Raw genomic sequence first — 12,016 nt, 5'->3', positions numbered from 1 at the left:
AGCAGTAATTTATGGATTTTCGTCATTCAGGGAATCATCAATTCAGATAGAGCTTTATGGAAGCAGTGGACATACTGACGTAATTCCGGAATTGCACACTTGCTCATAGCTTTATTTTTGTATCTGCATCAGACGAGATACATTTTCCTTATGAAGACACATTCTGATTACTGTGTGATATACTTGAATCATTTCATAGCTGTGACTAAGAAACACCTTTTTTTTTGCATTGCATCAGACTTCCGTCGCAAGTTAGATATGATAAGTGTATAATTCAAGTCCATTTTCTGATAAATTTTAATCTTCATGGTAGATTACACGCTTCAAAAACACTCACGCCTTACGACGCACGAGCGATTCCCACATGAGTAACATTGCCATCCCTGTCTTAGTCTTCCTTATTTTTTTTTTCACTTCTTTTCTACTAGCCCGGCAATCAGCAAACGGAAGCACCAGAATGCAGAAGGTTAATATCAATGCCCGATCACATTTTCAACTGCTTGGAAATCATTGGATTTATTCCATATTCTCACTAGAGAGAGTATGAGTAGCAGTCAGTCGCTATAACAATAGAACATTTAGAGGTATGGAAAAATAAGAATTGCGACAGAGTGAGTTACTATCTAATGGAATCACGTGTGACACAGCTGGAACACAGTTTCAGCTTCCTGTTGCCATTAAGGGTACGATGATGATTGCAGGAACTAAACCATCGTTGTACTGAATGAAGAAACCTGCAAAGAAAAATACGCAAAACCTAACCTTCCTGAACAGTACCTCGGATCCCACTTTGCTACAAACGAGAGATGAATTAATCGTTTCAGAGAAATAACAGATTCAGTGTGTCAGATATTTCAGCATGTACATCAATATCGAAAGAAATGCAGACGGAATATCGTTAGGATCAATATATGAAACAGTAGTATTATCATAACACTGGCATTTATTCGTTCATTTTACTTTTTCTTTCTAAGACAGAAAGGCGCTCATGCAAAGTAAGCAGCCGTTCATGAGATCCTAGGTCCTCGTATTAACCTAGGGAATGATTTCTGTCGTGTTTATGGAAACTAAAGGTTCAGAGTAAGTCTAAATAAGGGAGCTTAGGTTGTAATCTGATAGCAGCTGTGTAACCTGAGACTGGACGTGAAAAGGTAGCTATGCCAGCACAAACCGGAACTGATTACCTACTGACCTTAAGACAACTCTGCATTGTAAACCATCTCGCAGTCTCGTTTCAATACAACGTGGGAGTAACCAGAAGTGTCTGTTTTTTAAATACGTAGTTACTTCACAAGACGGGCTTGGGAAAGGCTTGAAGGGACCATTAGTAGCAGTAATTTTGTGGATTTTCGTCATTTAGAGAATCATCAATTCAAATGAAAGCTTTTATGGAAGCAGCGAAAACATTGACGTAAATCCGGAACTGAACGCTTGTTCATAGCTTTAATTTTGTATCTGCATCAGACGAGGTACATTTTTCTTACGTAGACAAATTTTGATTACTGTGTGAAATACCTGAATCATTTCATAACTGTAACTAAAACAAACAGTTTTTTTTTTCGTACATCAAGCTTTCGTCGTAAGATGGATATGATAAGTGTGTATTTAATTTTCTCATCAATTTTAATCTTGGTGGTAGATTGTACGCTTCAAAAATTCTCAGGTCTTAAGCTGACCGAGCAATTGCAATGTGAGTAACAGTGCCTGCCATCCCTGTGCTTAGTCATCCTAATTTTTTTTCACTTCTTTACTAGCCCGGCAATCACCAGTGGTTTATCCTTTTGGTGGAGGCCGAAATGCCGCTCATCTGCTTAGTTTCTGTTTTATTCTGCGTATGTCATTAGTCTCACTTTAAACGCTGCATCATACGAATACCTTTTTCTCTATTACGAAACTAGCTACCAGAAAAACATTGTACTGTTAGCGACAACACAGATCACTCAATTTCAAGTTCACTGGCATCGTACACTGCAATGACGCATCATATGCTAGACAGTGCTGTGGATTTGTGATGGCAGGCGTGAGGGAGACGGTGTTAGCGAACTTTTGAATCCCCAAAACTCACGCGGCATTGAAATACATGGCCATTTTGAGGGCTGGCGGGAATTTTAAATGGGACTCTGAACATTTTTATATTAATTTCGAGTATCAGACGCATCTGAATTTTGGAGACAAATTGTTCTAAGAAAAATATGTGTCTTATTTTCCATAAAATACGGAACCTTTTGATTATAGCCTCCAACTGTGCACTGGACTGCCTCGCATTTGTGTAAACATAACTTTGGTATCCAACTAATAGTTAATCAATTAAAGAAGCATTTGAATTCTGATACCTCTCCCTGCTTAACATCGTGATAAAGAGTAGACTGCGTGCTGTAGCACAAAGTTTAACAAACAGCGGTCAGCAGGACGTCATACGGTGACCTACCTCTATCAGCAGCAGAAAACCTTAGCTTGTGGAGAGGGACTACCTATTATTAATATTGCTCAGCAGCAGTTTAGTAATCGAGTGCTTACCCTTCGGGGTGCATGTGAGCCATGTAGTCAACACATGTGAATAACAAGAAGGCGGCCGAACAAAATGGTATATTCAAATCACTGACACACAGAATGACAAAGCCGCGCGGGGTAGCCGATCGGTCTATGGCGTCTTGTCACGGTCCGCGCGGCTTCCCCCGTCGGAGGTTCGAGTCCTCCCTCGGGCATGGATGTCTGTGTCGTCGTTAGCGTTAGTTTACGTTAGATCAAGTAGTGTATAAGCTTAGTGACCGATGACCTCATTTTGTCTAGTCCCATAAGACCTTACCACAAATTTCCAAAACAGAATAATAGAGTTCGTGGCGCATTGACACCGAGGAAATTGATTAACAACCAGTAAATTGTCACTAAATACAAGAAGATAACTTTACAGAACCGTACGGATATTGATACGAACCTACGATTTTCGGTTTGTACTTTTGCGATGCATACATTCGACCGTATCGATTACTTTCATCATTATCCGTTTACGCAACTAAAATTGCTCTGTAGTCAGAGAGATAATGCGCGGAAAGCGGTTTCAAGCGCGCGCCGTAACTTCAGGAACTGGTGGTCAGGACGACATGGGGTGGAGTAAGCTCTGTAGCGATGGCCGGGCGAACACTAGTTGTGTATGGAAAAGTAATGTAGTGTCTAATCCCGTGAAATCCGTCAGAAACACGTGGTCCAACATTTGCGGACGAATCGTATTGGTCGAAAGCAAAATGGAGTACCAAAGACAAAACAGACATAGTGACCAAGCAAAGAGTTTGCACATAACTTGAACTGATACATCGACTCTCGTTAGAGAAAACTCGCATAAAGTGAAGCCAATACGGATATTGCGGTGCACAGATAATAAGAAATAATGTGATGGTAATGAAAGTGCTTACTAAACAGGTTCATTTCAAGGTGTAACGCCCAAAAAAAATTAATATTATCCTCGACGATGGAATCATTTCTTTAAGGGGCTCCGGAACGCCCTATACTTGCAATGTTAAAATAACGCTTATAAATTACATCTTTCCTCACAAAGTATTTGAGGTAGGAAGTTGAACTTTTTACAGATTATTTATTGGAATATGGGCTACAACTTAACACAGGGATTTTACAAAATTTTAGTTCAGTTATTAAAGATGATTTTTTTCAATTGTAATGAAAATTCACAACATTTTTTTGCAATTTTTTATTTATATATTCAAAAATATACAGTTTTTTGGAAAAAGGCTGTGTTAAATTATGCAGAAGGTACTGTGTAACATTTACTGAAAGTTTGAAACAAATATGTTTTGAAGATCCTTAGAAAACATGTAATTAGTATGAGAAAATAAAAGTTTTGGGAATCGAGCGACAAAGATTGGATTAACTTTTTAGTGCATTCCAGGTCCATAGGATGGATTATCTTCATCCTCTGCAAACTCCTCCTCCAGCTTCCTCTTGTTCCTCCTCCTGTTTACTCTTGCTTGTATTTCTAGACTCTTTACAGCCCTGTCTGCAGCCCGAAGGCGTTCCTTGTCTAAAGTAAGCATCGCTCGTACCATGTTAGAGCCTATCTTCATTCTCATATTTCTAAATACCTTTGGCTTTCCAACATTTCTCCTTTTCTTAAAAGCCTTCAGAGGATTTCTAATAACTTTACTTTGACTCATTATTATACTTCAACAAAACAGAGACTCAAGAAACAGAATTAATTACGAATATTTTCGAGATACCGACAGAGTAAATAAACATGAAGCAATCGACAATCACACCAGCGATATATATTGAACCATCACAGGTTAGCCACAACACATACTTTATCTCACATCACTAAAATGTACCTGATGAACACGGACGTTAATAATAACACCATTTGACAGCAGTTTAACAGCGCCACAGTGGGTCACGCCCATGTAGAACACATTTCAAAGAAAATTTAAAAATTGTTGTAGTCTTCGGAATTGAATAAATTATATATCTATTAAAAGGTAATAGTCTGCAGATTCAGAAAACGCAAAAAAGTAAAAATTGAACTTTTCATGATTTTGAGCCTTTCCGGAGCCCCTTAAAACACACTGGACTACAATAAGATATTATAAATGAACAAGGTATATTGCTAATAAAAATATTCCTATCATACACGTTACAATCACAGGCAACCATTAAAGAAATATCGGTTCACAACACAGTGTGTGAGACTTGCCGCTGAATTCTCTCTGTATGTCTTAGTCGAGGTAATTTTCTAATTCAGGTTTCTCTGATACAGGGGTTATGTGTCGCGTGTGTAATACCGTGAAGTGCATGATGACAGTAGTGTGTGAAACTGCAGCCAGGTCACCAACTTCTCATAGTAGGACAGCCATTCACAATACCTCTTCTTCCTCTCTCACTATTAGGTGATTCTGGCGACTGTCAAATATCGTCGAGGTCATTAGCACGATGAACTGTACCCAGTCACCTACGTCATCCTTGCTGAGAGAGATGGAACTTTCATCCTCGAACAAACTTTGCTATACTTAGCTCTCTGTGCACGTTAGCGACATGTGTTACGAAGTAGGTTTGCGGCGTACATTAACCGATTACACTCCTTATGAACTCAAGTGAACAGCGAGATAAGGTTCAATACCGGAGTTAACTTGCATTTTTCAGTACTGATTTGCGTCATGTGGCCTTCAAAGCTATATCCCGTCTTTTACTCTTTTGCAACAAATCACGACCTTGTAGTGAAATGGTCGTCTATATTATCAGTGTTTCCGAATCATATCAATGTCAGCTTCCAACGATGTATCTCAATGACACTTACTTATGAGCAAAGTAATCTTTGCACTTCTCCTGCCCATTGAAGTGTCGCAAACGTCCAGCCAGATTGACCAACATCTCTGTTCGGTGTACATGGCGAAGCTTACATAAACCTGAGATGAAAGTTCACACCGTAAATTCATAATTTTCATCTACACGAAGTAGGTGCGAGCTAATTTTCTATTACGCAAGGTGACAATTATTGAAATGTACGAAAAAAAAACGTGGATTAGTTACAAACTACGGCGTGCACACACTTTATTCAGTATGCAAACATCACTACAGAAACCTGGATTTAGATTATGACATGTTCGATATGCCTGCCATCAAAGGCCACGATGTGGCGAAGACGAATAGCAAAATTCAGCATGATCCGATCAAGTGTGGGAACATCGATGTTCTCCTGAATGGCTGTTTTCAGCTCAACATTGGTTTTGGGGTTATTGCTGTACACCTTGTCTTTAATATAGACCCACAAAGAAGAGTCGCATGTGGTCAGATCCGAAGAATATGGCTACCGATAGCGACCGATGCCAGTGGCCTCTGAGTAATCCAGAGCCAGACTGCGTTCCCCAAAGTGCTCATCCAGGACATCAAACTCTCTCCTGCTTCGATGAGTCGACTCCGTCTTGCATGAACCACATCATTCGAAATCGGGGTCACTTCGAAAAATGGGAATGACATCATCTTCCAAAACCTCCAGGTACCGTTCGGTAGTGACCGTGTCATCAAGGAATATCCGTGACTGGACATTTCACACTACACAGTCACCCATTGAGGGTGAAGACATTTGTCAATCACGAAATGCGGATTCTCAGTGCCCCAAATGCGCCAATTTTCCTTATTGACGAACCCATCCAAATTAAAGTGAGCTTCGTCATCAAACCAAACCATACAGCGCATACTAATTCCCATCAAGCCCCGCTTCCAACCGTGCAGTTTGAACGTCCTAACGAGAACCGTTCAAACGTTATAACGTTTTCGTTTCATATAGTTCAGTGACTGTCACACCGTATATTCAGTGATGGCGAAAGAGGGATAGATTCTTCCTACACCTCCTAAACATTAAGTTTGTCTCAGAAAGACCGTACACTGTGCTGGTTAACTCTGAAGAAGCATTGAGGCTGATGCCTTACGTGTGGCCGGTGATCGTTAATTAGCTGGCCACTGTGGCCGAGCGGTTCTGAGCGCTTTAGTCCGGAACCGCGCTGCTGCTACGGTCGCCAGGTTCGAATCCTGCCTCGGACATGGATGTGTGTGATGTCCTTCGTTAGGTTTAAGTAGTTCTACGTCTAGGGGACTGATGACCTCAGATGTTAAGTCCCATAGTGCTTAGAGCCATTTGCACCATTTTGATCGATAATAAGTGTATGAATACAGTCTTGGCTGAACTCAGCTGACCGCTTTTTGGATGATTGTAGTACGACCGCTATATGCATCATGCGAGCGGAATATATGCAGTAGTACACACCGTCCATTCTAGGTGGTGTTAATCGTAACCAGAAAATCGAATTTGTATGAATATAAAGGTAATCCTGGCTATCGGACACTAACTGCAGTTTCAAACTAGTGTCACTAAATAACTAGACACTTATATTTCATTACGAAAGAATACACCGGGTAAGATAATGATACAAGATCGATTACAATAGCACATTTTCAATAGAGCTGAAGATTCTGTAAATAACACTGCGCATTCATCGACGTGCTATATTTTTCGTAACATTATATGTTTCGGCGTAGCACCATGCGCCGGCACGACGATCCAGAACGGAAGAGCAGAGAGGGCTGTGATACACGTCAGCCAATAGTACTCTGACTAGGATGACACCGAGACAGGAGCTTGATGTATTCCAATCTCCTTCTTCCTCTTCAGTTTCTACCCTCTACAGCTCCCTTTGGTACCATGGAAGCCATTCCCTGAAGTCTTAATAGATGTCCTGTTATTTTGTCCCTTCTTGTCAGTGATTTCCAGAAATCCCTTTCCTCTCCGATTCAGCTCAGAGCGTTCACATTCCTTACCTTGTCCACCGAATTTTTGAATGATAATTTTACTATTTATTACAACAGAGAGCGTTTCGTAATTAGCTATTTTTGTCCATAAAATGAAGCCAAGTGTACAAAGTAATTTTCAAAAATGAATACATATTTTGCACCTAAAATCATGCATCTAATATCATTAAAAATCATCTAAGAGCATCACCACACAAAGGAAAACTGCCCTTCCTCCACAAAAAAATCAGGTCTGAAAGTTTTAATTTGATATTCACCCAGTAACATATATCCTACCTTTCAAGATCGGTTAACTTGGAGGGAGTATACCAATTCTACATTTTAAAGCACTCTGCAGAAAAAATAATTTCATTCTGCTATGATGATGATACCCTCATAAAAGTATAATATTTTGCGAGTCCTTAGAATAAATTAGATGAAATATATTTTCAGTAAACGGTGACCCACTGCTCGTAAATATTAGGACCACACAAATTAATTAAAACGAGACAAATGGACCAAAGTGAGTAAACGGTTTACGACATCAAATGTAACAACCGTAACTATTAATACGTTTGCCCAATGTAAGACAAGACGGTCAATGCCTTCATGGGAAAATCTTTTTAGTAGCACATGGAAACATTATTATGCCCAGGCCTGCACCTCTCCGTCCAAGGAAAATAGATGGCCAAGCATGTCCTCCTTCAGGGCTCCAACGATGTGGAAATCACATGAAGAGAATTCGGGACTGTGAGAAAGATGTGTAAGGGCTTTCCAGCGAAACTTTGTAGCGTACGCTAAACAACAGTCATGGCAGCTCCGGAAAACCCACAACGACATTTTTCGTTGACTGCAAGGGACAGCTACATATTGACTTTCTGGAACACGGCACGACATTTAATGCACAACGGTACACGGACACTTTGAAAAACATAAAATCAAGTCAAAACGCCGGGATAATGCCCGCTTACATCCAGCCAAGGTAGTTTCGACTGTACTGCAGAACGTTCTTTGGTAAACCTTTACACAACATACAGCTCGAACTCTTCCTTGTACGACTTCCACATTTTGGAAGAAAGACATTCGTGGCTGTCGATTTGCTTCTGACGAAGAGGGGCACGCCTACGTACAATCACGCTTGTGTATGAAACCGCACACATTTTTCCGTGAAGGCATTGACCGTCTTTTCTCAGGCTGGCAAAATGTATTAACAGTTGCCGCCAGTATTTCTGAAATAATAAACACTTTATTTACATTTTTTTCCATCAATCAAGTTTTCATTTGACTGCCACTTATATTTGTAGATCGTCGTGAATAACAACTCGTATTAGGCGATATAATATCGCTAGCGTCAGATAATAAAATAAAAACGATGAATTATTGTGTGACAAAAGTGACGAATTCATAGATTTTATTTTATTATGTGACTGCAATAATTTTAAATGTCTAATATGATGTTCACAAGTCTTTTATGAACCTGACGATGATATGTGATCGAAGCTGATAGTTAAATAAAGAAATATGGTCAGCAGCACTTGGAGGTAACTATGACTTTCTTCAAAACAGATAAAGTTATCGCTAAGAGATTACGTAAATAATGATTTTCCAACGTTACACACTGTCACCCAATCAATATTTTACATCGGTGCTAGTACCCAAAAATTATCGTGAGCTATTGTATGGATTCGTACAACATTTAATTATTAATTAACATCTATGAACCAAGAAGTGAATATTTCTATGAATTCCCACTCGCCACCTGCAGAAACATTTTGCAAAGTTTCGTAGTGCAAATGTAACAATGGCTACGTTATTTCATTTATACATGAACAAATTTTAATGGTCAGTACAATATCCTGAGTTGATGTGCCTATGACGTCTTCATATAATGACGAAAAATTTTTCGTCGAGATTAACTGAAAGAAGAAGCAAGTAATCACACTGTAGGGAAGCTACATACTCACGCCTTATAAAATTCACATCAGTCTTTCCATTGTGTGCCAGCCTAGTCCGCTGTAACTAGCTCTGACGTCATAAATATTGCGCAATACTTTCAAATGAAGTAAATAACCTGAAACGTTCCTAGCATGTCAGGAGTAATACAAAATCAATATGTGTTGCATATCAGTTCAATAACTTTAACCATTTTCGAAATTTGGATGTTTTTCTGTAATAATCATTGTCACAACAGAAAAGATCTAGAAACTTAAAAAATTATATTTAGATTCCTTTTGCATAATAATTTAGTAGAAACAGTATTCTGGATCTCACAAATTAATATTTTAGTTGAAATTCATGATTTTCTGGTTTTTGTCTCAGAAATTAAGGAAGCAAGACAGATTAAGTAGGCGAATAAATAAAGCTAGTATGTTTAAATTTAAGTAGAAGGGAGATCCGCTATAATCATAAAAATGTGAGAAGTTTCAACAGAATAACTATAAAAACTATAGCTATAGCGTATCTCCAAAGAGCAAGTTCAGAGCTCGTCTACTGCGTGTAGTGTAATTAAATTAATTCTCTCGCCCAAAATATTTGACTTAGCCATGTCAGACTTTTATTATGATTACTTACTTGTGTGCAGATTGCACAATTTAATTGAAAGCTTCATCGTCCATCAGCAAAGGAAGCATTGATTTATTTGATAACTTAATGTGGTGGATTACTAGCCCAGTGGCTAGTCGGGAGAGCAAATTTGATCAGGCGTTCCTTTAGCCGTCCACACCGCGGCTTTATATGTAAGAACGCTGCGCGAGAAAAAGGAAGGCCCCAGTTCTCTCCAGACGCTGATTAGCGCACCACCTGTGCCAGGAGTTGTGTCGCGTCGGTATCTTTGATATAAACAGCCTCGGATGCAGTAATAAGTTACTCGGGATACGCGTAACCATGAAACCGTTTTCGAGTGAAGTGTTAATTTTGGGATGACGTTAATGATCTATCTTTAGTTTGCGTATGTCGTATTTTCACGTGCCGCCGCAGGACAGACATTCTACTATTATTAGCGTAGCGTGGTGTTTGATGAACATTATCATCAAATTATGGCGAGCATTCACTTAAACACTTAATTTGAACAGTTATAGCTGCATCAGCGCATTAGATTCTGAACTGCTCTGATAGTTGGATTGTGTGGATTCTTTTTGGTCTGTGACTTTCAGAATATAGTGAACATTTTAGAGAGTATGGTTTTTGATTATGAATCCCAGACAATCTCCTAATTCCTCAGAGCTATAAGCTGTAGCTACAAATGTATTTCTCAGATGAAGTGGGCACTAGGAATTCTAATTACAGACTTCATGTTTTGCTATTCACTTTCTGATTGCCAATATTGTAGTTAGAGAGCCAGTGTTGAGAACGGCAAGCAACAGCATTAAATAAATGCAAAACATTTATTCTATTATTCAACCCGCCGCCCCACAACACAATAAGAAAATTCTGTTGGAGCCTCTTCGGCAGTGTGGCTTACAAAACGAAAAGGTCAACCAAATTATTGAAACAAACTGATCAAGCTGTTTTACTTGCATGCTCAACGGTAATTTAGATATTTCATCTGGGCTGTTGAAACGGTTCTACATCTACATCTACATCCATACTCTGCAAGCCACCTGACGGTGTGTGGTGGAGGGTACCTTGAGTACCTCAATCGGTTCTCCGTTCTATTCCGGTCTCTTATTGCTCATGGAAAGAAATATTGTGGGTATGCCTCTGTGTGGGCTCCAATCTCTCTGATTGTATCCCCATGGTCTCTTCGCGAGATATACGTAGGAGGGAGCAATACACTACTTGACTCGTCGGTGAAGGTATGTTCTCGCAACTTCAACAAAAGTGCGTACCGACCTACTGAGCGTCTGTCTTGCAGAGTCTTCCACTGGAGTTTATCTATCATCTCTGTAACGCTTTTGCAATTTCTAAATGATCCTGTAGCGAAGCGCGCTGCTCTCCGTTGGACCTTCTCTATCTCTTCTATCAACCCTCTCTGGTATGGATCCAACACCGGTGAGCAGTATTCAAGCAGTGGGCGAACAAGTGTACTATAACCTACTTCCTTTGTTTTCGGACTGTGTTTCTTTAGGAATCTCAGTCTGGCATCTGCTTTACCGACGATTAATTTTATATGGCCATTCCATTTTAAATCACTCCTAATGCATACTCCCAGATAATTCATGGAATTAACTGCTTCCAGTTGCTGACCTGCTATATTGTAGCTAAATGATAAAGGATCTTCCTTTCTGTGTATTCGCAGCACATTACACTTGTCTACATTGAGATTCAATTGCAATTCCCTACACCATGCGTCAATTCGTTGCAGAGCCTCCTGAATTTGAGTACTTTTTTCCTCCATTACAACCTCTGGATATACTACAGCACTATCCGCAAAAAGCCACAGTGAATTTCCGATGTTATCCACTAGGTCACCTATATATATTGTGAATAGCAATGGTCCTACGACACTCCCCTGCGGCGCACCTGAAATCACTTTTACTTCAGAAGACTTCTCTCTATTGAGAGTGACATGCTGCATTCTGTTATCTAGGAACTCTTCAATCCAACCACACAATTGGTCTGATACTCCATATGCTCTTACTTTGTTCATTAAACGACTATGGGGAACTGTATCAAATCCCTTGCGGAAGTCAAGAAACACGGCATCTACCCGGAAACCCGTGTCTATGGCCCTCTGAGTCTCGTGCACGAATAGCGCGAGCTGGGTTTCACACGATCGTCTGATAATTGA

Source organism: Schistocerca nitens, chromosome 2 (assembly GCF_023898315.1).
Source record: "Schistocerca nitens isolate TAMUIC-IGC-003100 chromosome 2, iqSchNite1.1, whole genome shotgun sequence".
NCBI classification, from domain to species: domain Eukaryota; kingdom Metazoa; phylum Arthropoda; class Insecta; order Orthoptera; family Acrididae; genus Schistocerca; species Schistocerca nitens.
This window is presented reverse-complemented; position numbering follows the sequence as displayed.